At 49.8% G+C, this 17,563-nt stretch overlaps 1 non-coding gene across 1 annotated transcript; it reads right to left on the bottom strand.

Moving 5' to 3' along the window:
- Positions 1–10,187: 10,187 nt before the first annotated feature.
- On the bottom strand, positions 10,188–10,259 carry TRNAP-GGG (transfer RNA proline (anticodon GGG)). The gene has a single exon. It is a non-coding gene; the product is annotated as a tRNA-Pro (tRNA).
- Positions 10,260–17,563: the final 7,304 nt, after the last annotated feature.

The following is a 17,563-nucleotide window of genomic DNA, read 5'->3' as shown; positions in this document are numbered from 1 at the left end:
TCTGAGACTCTTCAGAGTGGAGGGCGGGATATAAATCCAATATCTTCATCTACCTCACAGGGTTTCTGTTGTGCGGGAGGAAGGGAAAGGAAATTGTGAGCCGCTCTGAGACTCTTCGGAGTGGAGGGTGGGATATAAATCCAATATCTTCATCTACCTCACAGGGTGTCTGTTGTGGGGGAGGAAGGTAAAGGAGATTGTGAGCCGCTCTGAGACTCTTTGGAGTGGAGGCCGGGATATAAATCCAATGTCTTCATCTACCTCACAGGGTAACTGTTGTGGGGGGGGGAGAAGGGAAAGGAGATTGTGAACCGCTCTGAGACTCTTCGGAGTGGAGGGCGGGATATAAATCCAATGTCTTCATCTACCTCACAGGGTGACTGTTGTGGGGGGGGGGGGAGGGAAAGGAGATTGTGAGCCGCTCTGAGACTCTTCGGAGTGGAGGGCGGGATATAAATCCAATGTCTTCATCTACCTCACAGGGTGACTGTTGTGGGGGTGGGGGAGGGAAAGGAGATTGTGAGCTGCTCTGAGACTCTTCGGAGTGGAGGGCGGGATATAAATCCAATATCTTCATCTACCTCACAGGGTGTCTGTTGTGGGGAGGAAGGTAAAGGAGATTGTGAGCCGCTCTGAGACTCTTCGGAGTGGAGGGCGGGATATAAATCCAATATCTTCATCTACCTCACAGGGTGTCTGTTGTGGGGGAGGAAGGGAAAGGAGATTGTGAGCCGCTCTGAGACCTCTTCGGAGTGGAGGGCGGGATATAAATCCAATATCTTCATCTTCTTCTCTTCTTCTTCTCTCGCCCAGCTTTTGTACCTGCTGCCATCTAGACAGGACCAGACTGAAGTTATCTATTTATTCATTTACTTCACTATTTCCATTTTTCTCCCCTTCCAAAGTGGCTTTCACCATTCTCCTCTCCTCCATTTTATCATCCCAACAACCTTGTGAGGTGGAGAGGCTGAGAGCATGTGATGGGCCAAGGTTACCCAACAGGCTGCCACGGCTGGGTGGGAATCTGAACCCAGGTCCCCTCAATCCTAATCAAGAAGGTGATGATATTGGATTTAATCAACCTTTCCTACAAAGGCTACAATTGAAAAGAGTACGAGTGGCTTTATTTTTTTTTTAAAAATTGTGCATTATGATATTGCACAAAATCTTGCACTTTGGAAGATGTTATGATCCCTCACACAACCCACATTCCTTCCCAGCAGCCCACATTAAACGCAAAGGGAGGTAAATAAATTCTCAGATTACAAAAACCAAAACAGAACTCCTGGCATCTGTTCAACCTTTTTAGTGATGACTTCGGGGTGGGGCGCAGAAAAGGACTATCAGGAACACACACATCAAGCAGAGCTGCTTTCTAAATAAAGGCGCAGATTAAAACGCAGGGCTCTGCTCCAGAGAGAATAAACCCCAGGGTCGTAGAATTAAAGGCTGGCCTCCGACCACCTTGCAGAAAGCTTCCCCCCTGCTTTGCTCAAAACAAACACGCCGTTCGTTCCCCCTCCAGCCGAGAAAACAGCAACACTCCTTTGACCAAACCGTCACACCCTGCAGGAGAAAAATCCATAGATTGCCTCACGCCCCATGTTGAAATCCCAAGGCACTTTCCCTCCTCCCCAGTTGCACCCTGGAGCCAACGCTTTGGCCAAGTCTCATGAGCCATCTGGCTTCAGTCCATAACAAACAAGTCTATCCCCCCTCACCACCACCACTTTGCCTGTCAATCAAGCTTCCTTGGAAGATGTCCATCTTCTCCTGCCAAAGGGGCTGATGGACCAAGAGCTTCAGACCCAGCAGCCAGTGTTCAGCATGAGCTTCTGGGACCGAATCCTCCAATGTAGGCCAGGCTCCTTTGCAGTGAACGCTAGGCCGGCACCAGGATTTTTGATGCCCTCGGCCCCTCCCGCCCCACCTACAGAACTCCTGGCATCTGTTCAACCTTTTTAGTGATGACTTTGGGTGGGGCACAGAAAAGGACTATCAGAAACACACACATCAGAGAAGAGCGGTTTGGTGTGGAGAGCCGGTTTGGTGTAGTGGTTAAGTGTGCGGACTCTTATCTGGGAGAACCGGGTTGATTCCCCACTCCTCCACTTGCACCTGCTGGAATGGCCTTGGGTCAGCCAGAGCTCTGGCAGAGGTTGTCCTTGAAAGGGCAGCTGCTGTGAGAGCCCTCTCCAGCCCCACCCACCTCACAGGGTGTCTGTTGTGGGGGAGGAAGGGAAAGGAGATTGTGAGCCCCTCTGAGACTCTTCGGAGTGGAGGGCGGGATATAAATCCAATATCTTCATCTACCTCACAGGGTGTCTGTTGTGGGGAGGAAGGGAAAGGAGATTGTGAGCCGCTCTGAGACTCTTCGGAGTGGAGGGCGGGATATAAATCCAATATCTTCATCTACCTCACAGGATGTCTGTTGTGGGGGAGGAAGGGAAAGGAGATTGTGAGCCGCTCTGAGACTCTTCGGAGTGGAGGGCGGATATAAATCCAAATTCTTCTTCTACCTCACAGGGTGTCTGTTGTGGGGGAGGAAGGGAAATGAGATTGTGAGCCCCTCTGAGACTCTTCGGAGTGGAGGGCGGGATATAAATCCAATATCTTCATCTACCTCACAGGGTGTCTGTTGAGGGGGAGGAAGGGAAAGGAGATTGTGAGCCGCTCTGAGACTCTTCGGAGTGGAGGGCGGGATATAATCCAATATCTTCATCTACCTCACAGGGTGTCTGTTGTGGGGGAGGAAGGTAAAGGAGATTGTGAGCCGCTCTGAGGCTCTTCGGAGTGGAGAGCGGGATATAAATCCAATATCTTCATCTACCTCAAAGGGTGTCTGTTGTGGGGGAGAAGGGAAAGGAGATTGTGAGCCGCTCTGAGACTCTTCGGAGTGGAGGGCGGGATATAAATCCAATCTCTTCATCTACCTCACAGGGTGTCTGTTGTGGGGGAGGAAGGGAAAGGAGATTGTGAGCCGCTCTGAGACTCTTCGGAGTGGAGGGCGGGATATAAATCCAATATCTTCATCTACCTCACAGGGTGTCTGTTGTGGGGGAGGAAGGGAAAGGAGATTGTGAGCCGCTCTGAGACTCTTTGGAGTGGAGGGCGGGATATAAATCCAATATCTTCATCTACCTCAAAGGGTGTCTGTTGTGGGGGAGGAAGGGAAAGGAGATTGTGAGCCGCTCTGAGACTCTTCGGAGTGGAGGGCGGGATATAAATCCAATATCTTCATCTACCTCACAGGGTGTCTGTTGTGGGGGAGGAAGGGAAAGGAGATTGTGAGCCGCTCTGAGACTCTTCGGAGTGGAGGGCGGGATATAATCCAATATCTTCATCTACCTCACAGGATGTCTGTTGTGGGGGAGGAAGGGAAAGGAGATTGTGAGCCGCTCTGAGACTCTTCGGAGTGGAGGGCGGGATATAAATCCAAATTCTTCTTCTACCTCACAGGGTGTCTGTTGTGGGGGAGGAAGGGAAATGAGATTGTGAGCCCCTCTGAGACTCTTCGGAGTGGAGGGCGGGATATAAATCCAATATCTTCATCTACCTCACAGGGTGTCTGTTGAGGGGGAGGAAGGGAAAGGAGATTGTGAGCCGCTCTGAGACTCTTCGGAGTGGAGGGCGGGATATAAATCCAATATCTTCATCTACCTCACAGGGTGTCTGTTGTGGGGGAGGAAGGTAAAGGAGATTGTGAGCCGCTCTGAGGCTCTTCGGAGTGGAGAGCGGGATATAAATCCAATATCTTCATCTACCTCAAAGGGTGTCTGTTGTGGGGGAGGAAGGGAAAGGAGATTGTGAGCCGCTCTGAGACTCTTCGGAGTGGAGGGCGGGATATAAATCCAATCTCTTCATCTACCTCACAGGGTGTCTGTTGTGGGGGAGGAAGGGAAAGGAGATTGTGAGCCGCTCTGAGACTCTTCGGAGTGGAGGGCGGGATATAAATCCAATATCTTCATCTACCTCACAGGGTGTCTGTTGTGGGGGAGGAAGGGAAAGGAGATTGTGAGCCGCTCTGAGACTCTTTGGAGTGGAGGGCGGGATATAAATCCAATATCTTCATCTACCTCAAAGGGTGTCTGTTGTGGGGGAGGAAGGGAAAGGAGATTGTGAGCCGCTCTGAGACTCTTCGGAGTGGAGGGCGGGATATAAATCCAATCTCTTCATCTACCTCACAGGGTGTCTGTTGTGGGGAGGAAGGGAAAGGAGATTGTGAGCCGCTCTGAGACTCTTCGGAGTGGAGGGCGGATATAAATCCAATATCTTCATCTACCTCACAGGGTGTCTGTTGTGGGGGAGGAAGGGAAAGGAGATTGTGAGCCGCTCTGAGACTCTTCGGAGTGGAGGGCGGGATATAAATCCAATATCTTCATCTTCTTCTACAGGTCTGCAGCAGCAAGTGAGAGGGTGGCGGCGGTTCGAGAGCAACATGGCAAGGGGGGGCCAGGTTCCAAGCGCCTCCAAGCGCACCTGCTGCCATGCTGTTCCTGGTGCCCCTTCCCCATCGCCCACCCGCCAGCAGAACTCCTGGTAGGTGGTGAGCCAGAGGAAGGCTGTGGAGAGGCAGGCAGCAAGGGTGAGTGTGGTTGCCTATTCTGCTGTTTTTTTTCCAAAAATAATTATGCCTGCGTCTCCATCACTTGCTGTTGCGCAGAGAAAAAGGTACACGAAGGGCACTGCTGGGAAATGCGGTTGTTCAACCCAGACAGGCATTTGCACAGCCGACCTTCAGGTTGCCAGGTCCCCGTTGGCTATCAGTGGGGGATGGACTGGAAGTGTTGCCAGATCCAGGTGGGGAACTGCTGGAGGTTTGGGGATGGAGCCTAGGGAGGACAGGGACGTCAAAGGGGTACAATGCCATGGAGCCCACCCTCCATAGAGGGGTGTTAAACATGCAGCCCGGGGGGCCAAATCAGGAGGGCTCCTAACAGGCCCCCAAGCAACTGGCTGTCATCTGCTTCCTTCTTCCTCTCTTTTGCTTCCTTCTGCATCACAGCTTGCTTTACTAGGCTCGCTCAATCATACAGGTGCTACAGAGCAAAACCTCCATTGGTTGAGGTTCCTCCCTCGGGGAGGGAGGGCTCCCTCAATCGCACAGGAGAGCTACTGAGCCAAGCCTCTTTTCCTTCTATCGGCTGAAGTTCCTTCCCCTCCTGGTCCCCTGGGGAAGGAAGGAAATAGCCAGAGCTTCCTTTGCCACATTCCCTGGACCCCATGGGAGAAATACAAAGAAAGCACCAATGAGTGCTAATGTTTTAAGCATGGTTTAAGGTTTATTCGATTGTTTGTCTGCATCCTTTATAAAGTTTATATCTCTGCTACCTAATCTTAAATAGGTAAACGCACGGCCCAGCCTGACATGGCCCAGCCCGACAAGGTCTCATTTATGTCAGATCTGGCCCTCATAACGAATGAGTTCGACACCCCTGCTCCGAAGCATCCACTTTCTCCATGGAAACATATCTCAGTAGTCTGGAAGAAGAAGATGAAGAAGAAGATATTGGATTTCTATCCCGCCCTCCACTCCGAAGAGTCTCAGAGCGGCTCACAATCTCCTTTCCCTTCCTCCCCACAACAGACACCCTGTGAGGTGGGTGGGGCTGAGAGAGCTCTCCCAGAAGCTGCCCTTTCAAGGACAACCTCTGCCAGAGCTATGGCGGACCCAAGGCCATGCTAGCAGGTGCAAGTGGAGGAGTGGGAATCAAACCCGGTTCTCCCAGATAAGAGTACGCACACTTAACCACTACACCAAACTGGAATGAGCTGTAATCCCAGGGGATCACTTTCCCTGAAGAAAACGGCTGCTTTGGAGGGTGGCCTCTATGGCACCGTAGTCCACTGAGGTCCCTGCCCTCCCCAGACTCCACCCCCACATCTCCAAGAGTTTCCTAACAATAAAGCTTAAAGCCCTACCAGCCCATCCCTCACTGGTGGGCCAGGGGGAACTAGCAACCCCACCTGAAACACATCAAAGACGGAGGGGGTCAGGCTAAAGAAGCCATTCTGTAAAAGCGACCAGGGAAAGGACCATGCATGGCTGGAGCACGTGTTGGAATAATTAAGGCCAAAAGGTCTGCTCATTCAGAAAAGCCCTAATGTAAATATTCATATATATATATATATATATTAGAATGTTTGCCTTGTACTGCTTATCTGTGCACGAAAGGTTATAAGGAGTTTGGCTCTGGTCTGGGGGACGGAATGGCACAACGAAAAACATCTTGCATAGGGGGAGTGGAGTTGCCTTGACAACTCAAAAGGTGAAAAGTTTAGAGTTGCTAGGACGGGAAGCGTTATCTAGCTGGATAGAAGAGGTCCACCAATTTGTGAGAAGAGAAACTTAGCTAATTAGTGTGAATGAGGTAATGCAGAATGTGAGGGGAGGGGGGCTGTTGCCTTGCGCTCGGGAGTCTAGATTGTGAATCTTGCGTCGTGGGCCGGTTTGTGGCCACAGGAGCAGAGAAGGAAAAGGGGAGGGGGGAAATGCTTTAAAAACAGCAGCTTATGCTGAGAAGACAGAAAGAAAGAGAGTTCGGTCTGAGATCTCTTTCTTTCCCATTTGCAAATGTACCTTATCTTTTACAAATAAACCTTCGGATTTGAGCAAAGAAGTCTCTGCCTGGTGATTGTTGAGGTTCAAGGGCTGTTGGCCCCAAAACCGGTTAACACACAGAAGAAAAGACAAAAACTGCAGCAGAAAAATCACAAAAAGTGCTCCAACAAAACTAACCTGTGTGCAATTAAAAGGAGACCCTTCAAAGTTTGTTGAACTAGAACAGCTCTTCATGGGGAAAGAATCCATTCAGTCCTTTTTCTTTTTGCGCAGAATTTGGAGTCCCACTCCTCCACTTGCACCTGCTGGAATGGCCTTGGATCAGCCATAGCTCTCGCAGAGCTGTCCTTGAAAGGGCAGCTTCTGGGAGAGCTCTCTCAGCCCCACCCACCTCACAGGGGTGTCTGTTGTGGGGGAAGGAGATAAAAGAGATTGTAAGCCGCTCTGAGACTCTGATTCAGAGAGAAGGGCAGGGTATAAATCTGCAGTCTTCTTCTTCAGATGCAGTGAGGCAGCAGGGATGGACTTTGGGCGCAGGAATCAAGGACCTCAGCTCACGAGCTCAGTCAGACACACACACACACAAATGAACATTGCGGCTATTGAGCCTATTGAGCTCCATGGGTCTTACTTACTCGTAAATACACACAGAATCAGGTGACAACCAATACTCCCTCTAAGCTGCGGGGCCTTGTGAGCAAAATTCTATTTCGTGAGCTGCTGCATTAAAACTGTGAGCTGCTGCTTCAATTAGTTTGCTCTGCCGCCATTTTTCCTGAGCTAAGACATCAAGGTGTGAACTGAGGCTCCAAAAATCCTGTGAGCTAGCTCACACTAACTCAGCTAAAGGGAACACTGGTGACAACATGTGTGTTTCTCTGCAGAGGCAGTGAGATGGAATGAGACCAGCTTGCTGAACTTTCACCTTGTGATGAAGTTCAGGCTCTAAAAACGACTTGACTGCACCCTTACCCAAAGTGGCCTCCTAAGACTTCCTCCAGCGCAGACAGACAGCAACTCACCTTGCAAGATTGCTGCATGCTGGCCATTTGGCGGCAGGGTTGCTCAAGGGGGGGGGGACTGAGAAATGCCCCCTTCTCTCTGCTTTTTCTCTATTCTGCACACAGCTCACACTTCTCCGAGAACAAACGGAAGACTTGCTTATTTCCCCAGCAAGCAAGAGCGCTCAAGCTGCTGATCCGTCAACGACCTTCCTCGCTGTGCCAGAGCCGAGTGCTGTTTTTGCAAGAAATGTCTGATGGGATTGTGCAACGTTAGCAAATCCAGCATGTGCACAAACACGCAGCTGGCTCAGGGGTGGCTTTTCAGGCCTTTTGCAGGTTTGGCCAGTTCCTGATTCTGCAATTCCAATATTATCTAATTGCTTCCTTCAATTGTGCTGAGAGAAGAGCACAAAAAGGGACTCTTAGGCAATCAGCTACAGAAGGTTTAGCCAATTTTTTTTCCTCAAAAAGATCTACAAGATCTAGAACATTTGTTATGAGGGCCTAGGGTTGCCAAGTCCAATTCAAGAATATCTGGGGACTTTGGGGGTGGAGCCAGGAGACATTAGGGGTGGAGCCAAGATCAAAGGCTGTGACAAGCATAATTGAACTCCAAAGGAGTTCTGGCCGTCACATTTCAAGGGACCGCACACCTTTTCAATGCCTTCCTTCCATAGGGAATCATGAAGGATACGGGCACCTTCTTTCGGGGCTCATAGAATTGGACCCCCTGGTCCAATCTTTTTGAAACTTGGGGGGGTATTTGGGGGAGAGGCACTAGACGCTGTACTGAAAATTTGGTGCCTCTACCCCAAAAAACAGCCCCCCCCCCAGAGCCCCAGATACCCGCAGATCAATTCTCCATGATTTTCTACGGAATAAATCTCCATAGGGAATAATAGAGTTCCCAGCAGACATTTCCCTTCCCTCCCCCGCTTTCTGATGACCCTGAAGCGGGGGGAGGGCCTCCAAACCGGGAGATCCCTGCCCCCACCTGGGGATTGGAAACCCTATGAGGGCCAGATCTGACACAAATGAGACCTTGGGCTGAGCCGTGTGTGTACCTACTTAAGATTAGGTAGCAGAGATACAGACATTATAAAGGACATAGACAAACACAAAGTTTTTTTAAAAAAAAACTTAAAATAAAACATTCTTAAAATATTAGCACTCGTTGGTCTTAAAGGTCTTTTCTTTGTATTTCTCCCATGGGATCTAGGGAACTGGGACCAGGAGGGGGAAGAGCACCAGCCAAGAGAAGGAAAAGAGGCTTGGCTCAGTAGTTCTGCTGTGCGACTGACAGAGCCTGGCAAGGCAAGTTCTCCCTTTCCTCTCTGCCTCCCCAAGGGAGGCACTTCAGCCAGTGGAGAAAATAAAGGTTTTTTCTCTGAAGCTCCTGTGTGCCTGAGCAAGCCTTGCAAAGCAAGCTGTGATGCAGTAGGAAGCGAGAGAGGGAGAAGGAAGCAGATGACAGCCAGTTGCTTGGGGGCCTGATAGGAGCCCTCCGGGGGCCTGATTCGGCCCCTGGGCCGCATGTTTGACACCCCTGATCTAGAATGTACTGTATACAGAAGACCAAACGCTGATCTTATATCTGGATTAGGGACGCCAGCCTCCAGGACTCTGGAGACCACCCCCCCCCCCCCCAGACTTTACAGCTCATCTCCAGACTACAGAGACCAGGTCACCTGGAGAAAATGGCTACTTTGGAAGGTGGACTCTGGCATTGTGCCCTACTGACATCCCTATCCATTCCAGGCTCCATCTCTGAATCTCCAGGAGTTTCTCAGCTTGGAGATGGCAACCCAACCCTACCATCTGTCAAGCATCGGTATTTCGAAAAAACAAGCTTTTGTTTAAATCCAAGACTAGCTTTATTGATAATCCGATACTTGCTCCAAGGAACGATACCTTGGAAGCGATACAGAGTTTCACACAGCCTAGAATCTCAAAGGTTACTTCAAAGACATAGTTGTAGATAACTTTAAAAGCATAACTCACAGATGTGAATTGCATATAGGGTTCAAAGGGTACTATCAACTATCCATTTGGTCACTACAACATCTCCAAGTTCCCACGCATTCCTGGCTTGTTGATAAGGCATGTGGATGGGAACTCGGGGGAGAGGCATTTGCTTTACAATGACAAGGTTACTTGCATATTCTAAATCCTTGAGAATTACTTGGTAGGGAAAAGGAGTGCTTTGTAGAAGGGCCTCTGTGGCCAGAGGGAATAAAATAGTGAAGGGTAGGGGGAAAGGTGGATATAGGAAATATAGGAAATCAGAAATAGCATGTTTGACACCATCAGTGTTTCCTCTAAGCTGAGTTAGTGCGAGCTAGTTCACAGTATTTTAGCCTACGGCTCACACATATTTGTCCTAGCAGAGGAAAAATGGCCCCAGAGCAAACTAACTGATGCAGTAGCTCACAACGTTAATGCCAGTAGCTCACAAAGTAGAATTCAGCTTACATATGAACATCATATATGAACATATGAAGCTGCCTTATACTGAATCAGACCTTTGGTCCATCAAAGTCAGTATCGTCTTCTCAGATTGGCAGCGGCTCTCCAGGGTCTCAAGCTGAGGTTTCTCACACCTATTTGCCTGGACCCTTTTTTGGAGATGCCAGGGATTGAACCTGGGACCTTCTGCTTCCCAAGCAGATGCTCTACCACTGAGCCACAGCCCCATTCATGGCTCTCCAGGGTCTCAAGCTGAGGTTTTTCACACCTATTTGCCTGGACCCTTTTTGGGAGATGCCGGGGATTGAACCTGGGACCTTCTGCTTCCCAAGCAGATGCTCTACCACTGAGCCACCGTCCCTCCCCTTAACTTAGAGGGAGTGTTCCCCACCATCCACCGCTGGTGGCCAGGATGGACCAGGCAACCCTAATCCAGACTGATGTGGCCCCAGCACAATCCTGAGTCCCACACAGGATTTAGGCAAACTGGCAGAAAAATGAGCCTGGCCTCTTTTGGCAGGCTCACGGCGCTGCAGCATAGGGCAGATCTTCCAGAAAGCATCTGCTGAGATGCCGTACAAGGCACACATTCCACGTGCACGACAAGGGAGCTGCGTCTTGTCCTCACTTAAGAGAACATCTTTGGCAAAACTCAGCCAGCGGGCCGCACTTCACCTGTGAATGCAGAACTGAGCCCCGATGCACAAAGGCCTAGCATTCGCAGCAAGGATGGTGGGCAATCTTAGCAAGGCGGTCATGTCAGAGAGACACAGAAAAGAGGATCGCATGCCAAACCAGAGAGATGCCTTCCCATCAACACCACCGCACAATGCCTGTTCCTTCTGGAAGACCTCCAAGAACCTTACAGTCTGCCTCTGAGCTGGTGACATCCCGCAATTTATGAATCGTGTTAGGCAGTGCGATCACCATAGGGCTGCCTTGGGCCACAGCGGGGTCAAGTGATACTATTTCAGTTCACACAAAATGTGCAAAGAGGGCAGAATCCAGAACAAGTAGATGCACGCAACCACGGGGAATCGATCAAGGCATCTCCCTCAACCCTGTGGGATGTGGAAGGCAATAAACCAAATGGGTAAGTGGAATGGGACTTTGGGTACGATCACACTCGGAATTTGCCCCAGAGGTCTCTCAGCTTTGAAAACACTCCAGGAAGAGACACTCTGGGGCAATCACGCTGCATCTGAAATAGGCGCAGGCCACGCACGCACTTACAGGAGCATTCACACTATTCCTACGTGTGCAGGCCTGTGCATGGCACACCCCGGTCATTCAAATGGCTGGGAAAGCACCACACATGCGCTGCAGTGGTTTGCTACTAGGAAGTATCCAGTAGCCATTTGTTCAGGTCACAGCCCATCCTACAACGTGATAAGGATGGACGGGATTGGGGGGGCGGGGTGCAGATGTGCATGTGTGAACATATGAACATATGAAGCTGCCTTATACTGAATCAGACCTTTGGTCCATCCAAGTCAGTCTTGTCTTCTCAGACTGGCAGCGGCTCTCCAGGGTCTCCAGCTCAGGTTTTTCACACCCCTTTGCTGCATGGACCCTTTTTAGTGGGAGATGCCGGGGATTGAACCTGGGACCTTCTGCTTACCAAGCAGATGCTCCACCACTGAGCCACAGCCCCATTCATGGCTCTCCAGGGTCTCAAGCTGAGGTTTTTCACGCCTATTTGCCTGGACCCTTTTTTGGACATGCCAGGGATTGAACCTGGGACCTTCTGCTTCCCAAGCAGATGCTCTGCCACTGAGCCACCGTCCCTCCCCAAATATATGAACATATGAAGCTGCCTTCTACTGAATCAGACCCTTGGGTCCATCAAAGTTAGTATTGTCTTCTCAGACTGACAGCGGCTCTCCAGGGTCTCAAGCGGAGGTTTTTCACACTTCTTTGCCTGGACCCTTTTTTGGACATGCCAGGGATTGAACCTGGGACCTTCTGCTTCCCAAGCAGATGCTCTACACTGAGCCACCATCCCTTCCCTTAGACATATGAAGCTGCCTTATCCTGAATCAGACCCTCAGCCCATCACAGTCTTGTCTACTCAGACTGACAGAAGCTCTCCAGGGACTAAAGTGGAGGTTTTTCACGTCTACTTGCTTGGACCCTTTTGAGTTGGAGATGCCGGGATTGAACCTGGGACCTTCTGCTTACCAAGCAGATGCTCTACCACTGAGCCACTATCCCTTCCCTGACCAGCAGTGGCTCTCCAGGGTCTCCAGCTGAGGTTTTTCACACTTACTTGCCAGGACCCTTTTGAGTTGGAGATGCCAAGGATTGAACCTGGGAACTTTTGCTTACCAAGCAGATACTCTACCACTGAGCCACTGTCCCTTCCCTGACCAGCAGTGGCTCTCCAGGGTCTCAAGCTGAGGATTTTCACGCCTATTTGCCTGGACCCTTTTTTGAGATGCCGGGGATTGACCTGGGACCTTCTGCTTCCCAAGCAAATGCTCTACCACTGAGCCACCGTCCCTCCCCAAATGCACACATTAGATCCAGGGGTGAACTTTTCTGGTCCCTTGCATGCTTATACCAGAAATAAAACTTGGACAATCTCCCAGATGCCACTGGACTCAAATTTTGATTTGCTGCTTCAGACCAACACGGCTGCCACCTGAATCAGTTACTATGGTCTTTTTTTGGAAGTCCCCGCCAGTTCACATGCCATCTGGATGGGAAGATGTGTGTTTTTGAAGGTCCCACCCCACCATGGCACTGTTTTCCTTCCGTCAGCCACTCATGGATACCATTTTAAAGCTTCGTTGGGCTAAAAAGTGCCCCTGGACCGAAAGTATTGCTCCAGTCCAACACAGCTACCCACCTGAATTGCTATAGCAGTTACTGGTTTTCTAAAAAGCCCCCTGGTGGCACAATGTGGGGGGGAAGGCGGGGGAACTGGCGACTGACAGATGAAAGTACAAAGAACACCCCTCCCCATGTGGCTGCTCCATGGCCAGTGGGCACGATTCTGCATTCGCAGTGGCAATGCATGCAAAGCAGAGAATCCTCACCAGATGGATTGCAGCCCAAAAAAAATCCAGGATCCTCTGTAACTTCTAGACAGAGAAACGAAATCTGTCATTCAGCTTTTGCCCGTTCAAGTATCAAACCTTAAGCGTCCTTAACAACAGACTGTCAACATATCACTAGGAAGGCCAGCCCTGGGAAAAACACAGCCCCTGGTTGGTAGAACAAGGGAGCAGACAAGTTCAGGCCTGTTTTGTTGATAAGGCAGTCAATATCCGTGGTAGCCAATATTCACCTGGGAATGCCTTGCTGCCACATGAAAAGTCAGATACCAGATATGTTAGAAATGCAGGCAGCCCAGTCTACACAGCTGCAAACTCACAGATGACTAAGTTTAACTTGGACCAGTGAACACACGCAATCCTTAACTCTATGTGACAGGCTGACTCACCCATGCCTGCTTCTCTAGTGAGCCAATGTGGGGCTGGAGAGATAGACTCTGATTCAAACACCTATACAGTCACAAAGCTCACTGGGTGATCTTTGTTCCGTTGTTACCGTTCAGCCAAACATATCTCGCAAAAGACAGGAAAACTGCATGTGGAGGTATTCCTTTACTTAAAACGTTTCTACACCAGACTTCATCCAAAAACATTTCCAAAGCAGTTAACAGGGAAATAATCAGAGTCTTCAATCGAAAACAACACAGTCTTTTGGCAACAACGCAAGTCAGTATTTCCATAATCAATTTGTGCTCTACCACAAAAAGTCCAAAGGACAGCCCACGACCTCCTGAACAGGCTTCCTCAGGAGGTGGTGGTTTCTCCTTCTTTGGAGTTTTTCAAATAGCGGCTAGATGGCCCTCTGACAGCAATGCCGATTCTGTGAATGTAGGCAAATCACGAGGCAGGGCAAGAAGGGTTGCATCAGGACTTAACGAGAACTGTGGCCCCTTCTTACACTCCCTGGGAACTTTGCCAAACTTTGCTCCAGGCCAGTTTGGCCAGGAATCCTGGCAGGGAGTTTTACCATCTTCTGGGCATGGAGCAGGGGTCACTGTGAGTGTGCGGAGGAAGTTATTTGTGATGTTCCTGCATTGCGCAGGTGGTTTGGACTAGATGACCCTGGAGGTCCCTTCCAACTCTATGATTCGATGAGACAGACATTTCTCCCTCCACCTGCCCCTGAAATGAAGTAAGTGGGAAGATGAGCCCCCCGAGGGAGAGAACTTTGCAACGTCAGGATGGCGATTTGAGAAGGCTCATCTCCTACTGGATGCCAATCCTGGACAATCCCCCAGTCATGGGGGGGGCGGTCCCAAAAGGCCCTCTCGGGCAGATCTCAAACACAGGAAAGATTATATGGGAAAAGATGCTTCTCTGGTACTCTAAGCTCACATAGTTTACGGCAGGGGTATCAAACTCATTTGTTATAAGGGCCAGATATATGAAGCTGCCTTATACTGAATCAGACCCTCGGTCCATCAGTCAGTATTGTCTACTCAGACTGGCAGTGGCTCTCCAGGGTCTCAAGCGGAGGTTTTTCACACCTATTTACCTGAACCCTTTTTTGGAGATGCTAGGGATTGAACCTGGGACCTTCTGCTTACCAAGCAGATGCTCTACCACTGAGCCACCGTCTCTCCCCTATGACATAGATGAGACCTTGTTGGGCCAGGCCATGTGTGTCATAAAACATAATGCCAGGTAGCGGAGACATAAACCTTATAAAGGACACAGACAAACACAAATTTTGTAAAAAAAACCCTTTAAATATGCTTTAAAATTAGCACTCTTGCAATATTTCATTTAACAATTTCTGGTGATACCTCTTGCTCTGAATGATTGCATCAAAATCTGGAGACAGTGTCTGTGCTGTAGCAATCTTGAGTATGCTGTTCAGGTGTGTGTCTGTAAGTTGCAAGCCTCCTTTTGATTACAGAAATCTCATGGCCAATGCTTTGAGCCTAAGACCCAGGGGAAAACATGAAACGGCTGGGCATTGTAAGCTTCTGTACGTAAGCTGCTTCATGTGCCCGTCAGCCAATGGAGAAAATAAAGGCTTTGCTGTGTAGCTCCTGTGCGATTGAGCAAGCCTGGCAAAGCAAGCTGCGATGCAGAAGGAAGCAAGAGAAAGAGAAGGAAGCAGATGATAGTGAGATGCTCACAGGCCTGATGGGGTCCTTCGGGGGCCTGATCTGGCCCTCGGGCTGCATGTCTAACACTCCTGGTTTAGGGCTTTACGTATCAAAAACAACAGCTTAACCAATGGCAGTCACCAATGAGAGAGCCAGAATGGTGTAGTGGATGAAGCATCAGTCTAGGATCTGGGAGATCCATGTCATGGAAGCACGGTGGGTGACCTTGGGACAGCCATACACTCTCAGCCTAACCTACCGCTCAGATTCAGGTGGGTTGCCACGTTGGTCTAAAGCAGCAGATAGAAAAGCTTGAATAAAACTTTGTTGGTCATCAACGTGCCACGGGACTCCCAACTTTGTTCCGCCACCTCCCAGGGTTGTCGTGAGGATAAATTGGAGGAGAGGAGAAGCATGTTACCTGCTTTGGGGTGGAAGGATGGGATATGAAGGAAACAAAGTGAATAAACAAGTTGTGGTGTCAGAGGGAGAAGATGCTCCTCGCCACTCCCTTCTGACACGCAGCTGCCCCATTGTGAGCTGAGGGAGGCTTCCAGGGAGCCTTTTTGCGTTGAGCGCAACGAAGAACCTCGATAAAGGCGTGAATGACCACAGGGTGTGGGCAAAGCTAGGAGACCAGCCAAAACACACACCCGCACCCCAACCACAGCCATGACAACAATTACACCGAGAACGAATCCAGAACAGATATAACTGGGCGGGGAACATTCTTCACCCATGGAGGTGTGGGCGGGGCTGGGGTCAGGCAGCGACCCCTTTGTGGGACTCTCTTGTCAGCCTCCCAGGTTCAGTTCTGGTTCAACAGGTTTGTGAAGTTCTGAAACAAACCATTTGGGCAGATAGAAGCAGGATGAGTGTCTGCTCTCCGGAACAAGAGCATCAGTTGCACCAAGCCCTTCGCCCTCGGCCCAAACTACATGGCCTTAGACAAGGGGTGTCAAACTCATTCACTGGGTTCTGCTGGGCACTCTGTGATTCTGCTGGTATTACTGGGCACACTGCACATTGCACACAGCCAGCTTCAAGAGGGAATTGGATAAAAATATGGAGCAGAGGTCCATCAGTGGCTATTAGCCACAGCATATTATTGGAACTGTCTGGGGCAGTGATGCTCTGTATGCTTGGGGGAGGGGCAAAGTGGAAGGGCTTCTAGCCCCACTTGTGAACCTCCGGATGGCACTTGGGTTTTTGTTTTGGGGGGGGGGGGGTTTGCCACTGTGTAACACAGAGTGTTGGACTGGATGGGCCATTGGCCTGATCCAACAGGGCTTCTCTTATGTTCTTATGTGACACAGAGTGTTGGACTGGATGGGCCATTGGCCTGATCCAACATGGCTTCTCTTATGTTCTTATGTGACACAGAGTGTTGGGACTGGATGGGCCATTGGCCTGATCCAACATGGCTTCTCTTATGTTCTTGTGTGACACAGAGTGTTGGACTGGATGGGCCATTGGCCTGATCCAACATGGCTTCTCTTATGTTCTTGTGTGACACAGAGTGTTGGACTGGATGGGCCATTGGCCTGATCCAACATGGCTTCTCTTATGTTCTTCTGTGACACAGAGTGTTGGACTGGATGGGCCATTGGCCTGATCCAACATGGCTTCTCTTATGTTCTTATGTGACACAGAGTGTTGGAATGGATGGGCCATTGGCCTGATCCAACATGGCTTCTCTTATGTTCTTATGTGACACAGAGTGTTGGGACTGGATGGGCCATTGGCCTGATCCAACATGGCTTCTCTTATGTTCTTGTGTGACACAGAGTGTTGGACTGGATGGGTCACTGGCCTGATCCAACATGGCTTCTCTTATGTTCTTCTGTGACACAGAGTGTTGGATTGGATGGGCCATTGGCCTGATCCAACATGGCTTCTCTTATGTTCTTATGTGACACAGAGTGTTGGACTGGATGGGCCACTGGCCTGATCCAACAAGGCTTCTCTTATGTTCTTATGTGACACAGAGTGTTGGACTGGAGGGGCCACTGGCCTGATCCAACAAGGCTTCTCTTATGTTCTTATGTGACACAGAGTGTTGGACTGGATGGGCCACTGGCCTGATCCAACATGACTTCTCTTATGTTCTTCTGTGACACAGATTGTTGGACTGGATCGGCCATTGGCCTGATCCAACATGGCTTCTCTTATGTTCTTATGTTATGAGGGCCAGATATGACATAAATGAGACCTTGTTGAGACAAGCCGTGTCAGGCCAGGCCATGTGTGTACCTATTTAAGATTAGGTAGAAGAGAGAAAAACTTTATAAAGGACACAAACACAAAGATTTTTTTAAAACCCTTAAAACATTCTTAAAACATTAACACTAGGTCTTAAAGGTGCTTTCTTTGTATCTCTCTCATGGGATCCAGGGA

The sequence above is a fragment of the Heteronotia binoei genome, chromosome 15 (assembly GCF_032191835.1).
Source record: "Heteronotia binoei isolate CCM8104 ecotype False Entrance Well chromosome 15, APGP_CSIRO_Hbin_v1, whole genome shotgun sequence".
NCBI lineage: Eukaryota > Metazoa > Chordata > Lepidosauria > Squamata > Gekkonidae > Heteronotia > Heteronotia binoei.
This window is presented reverse-complemented; position numbering and strand designations above follow the sequence as displayed.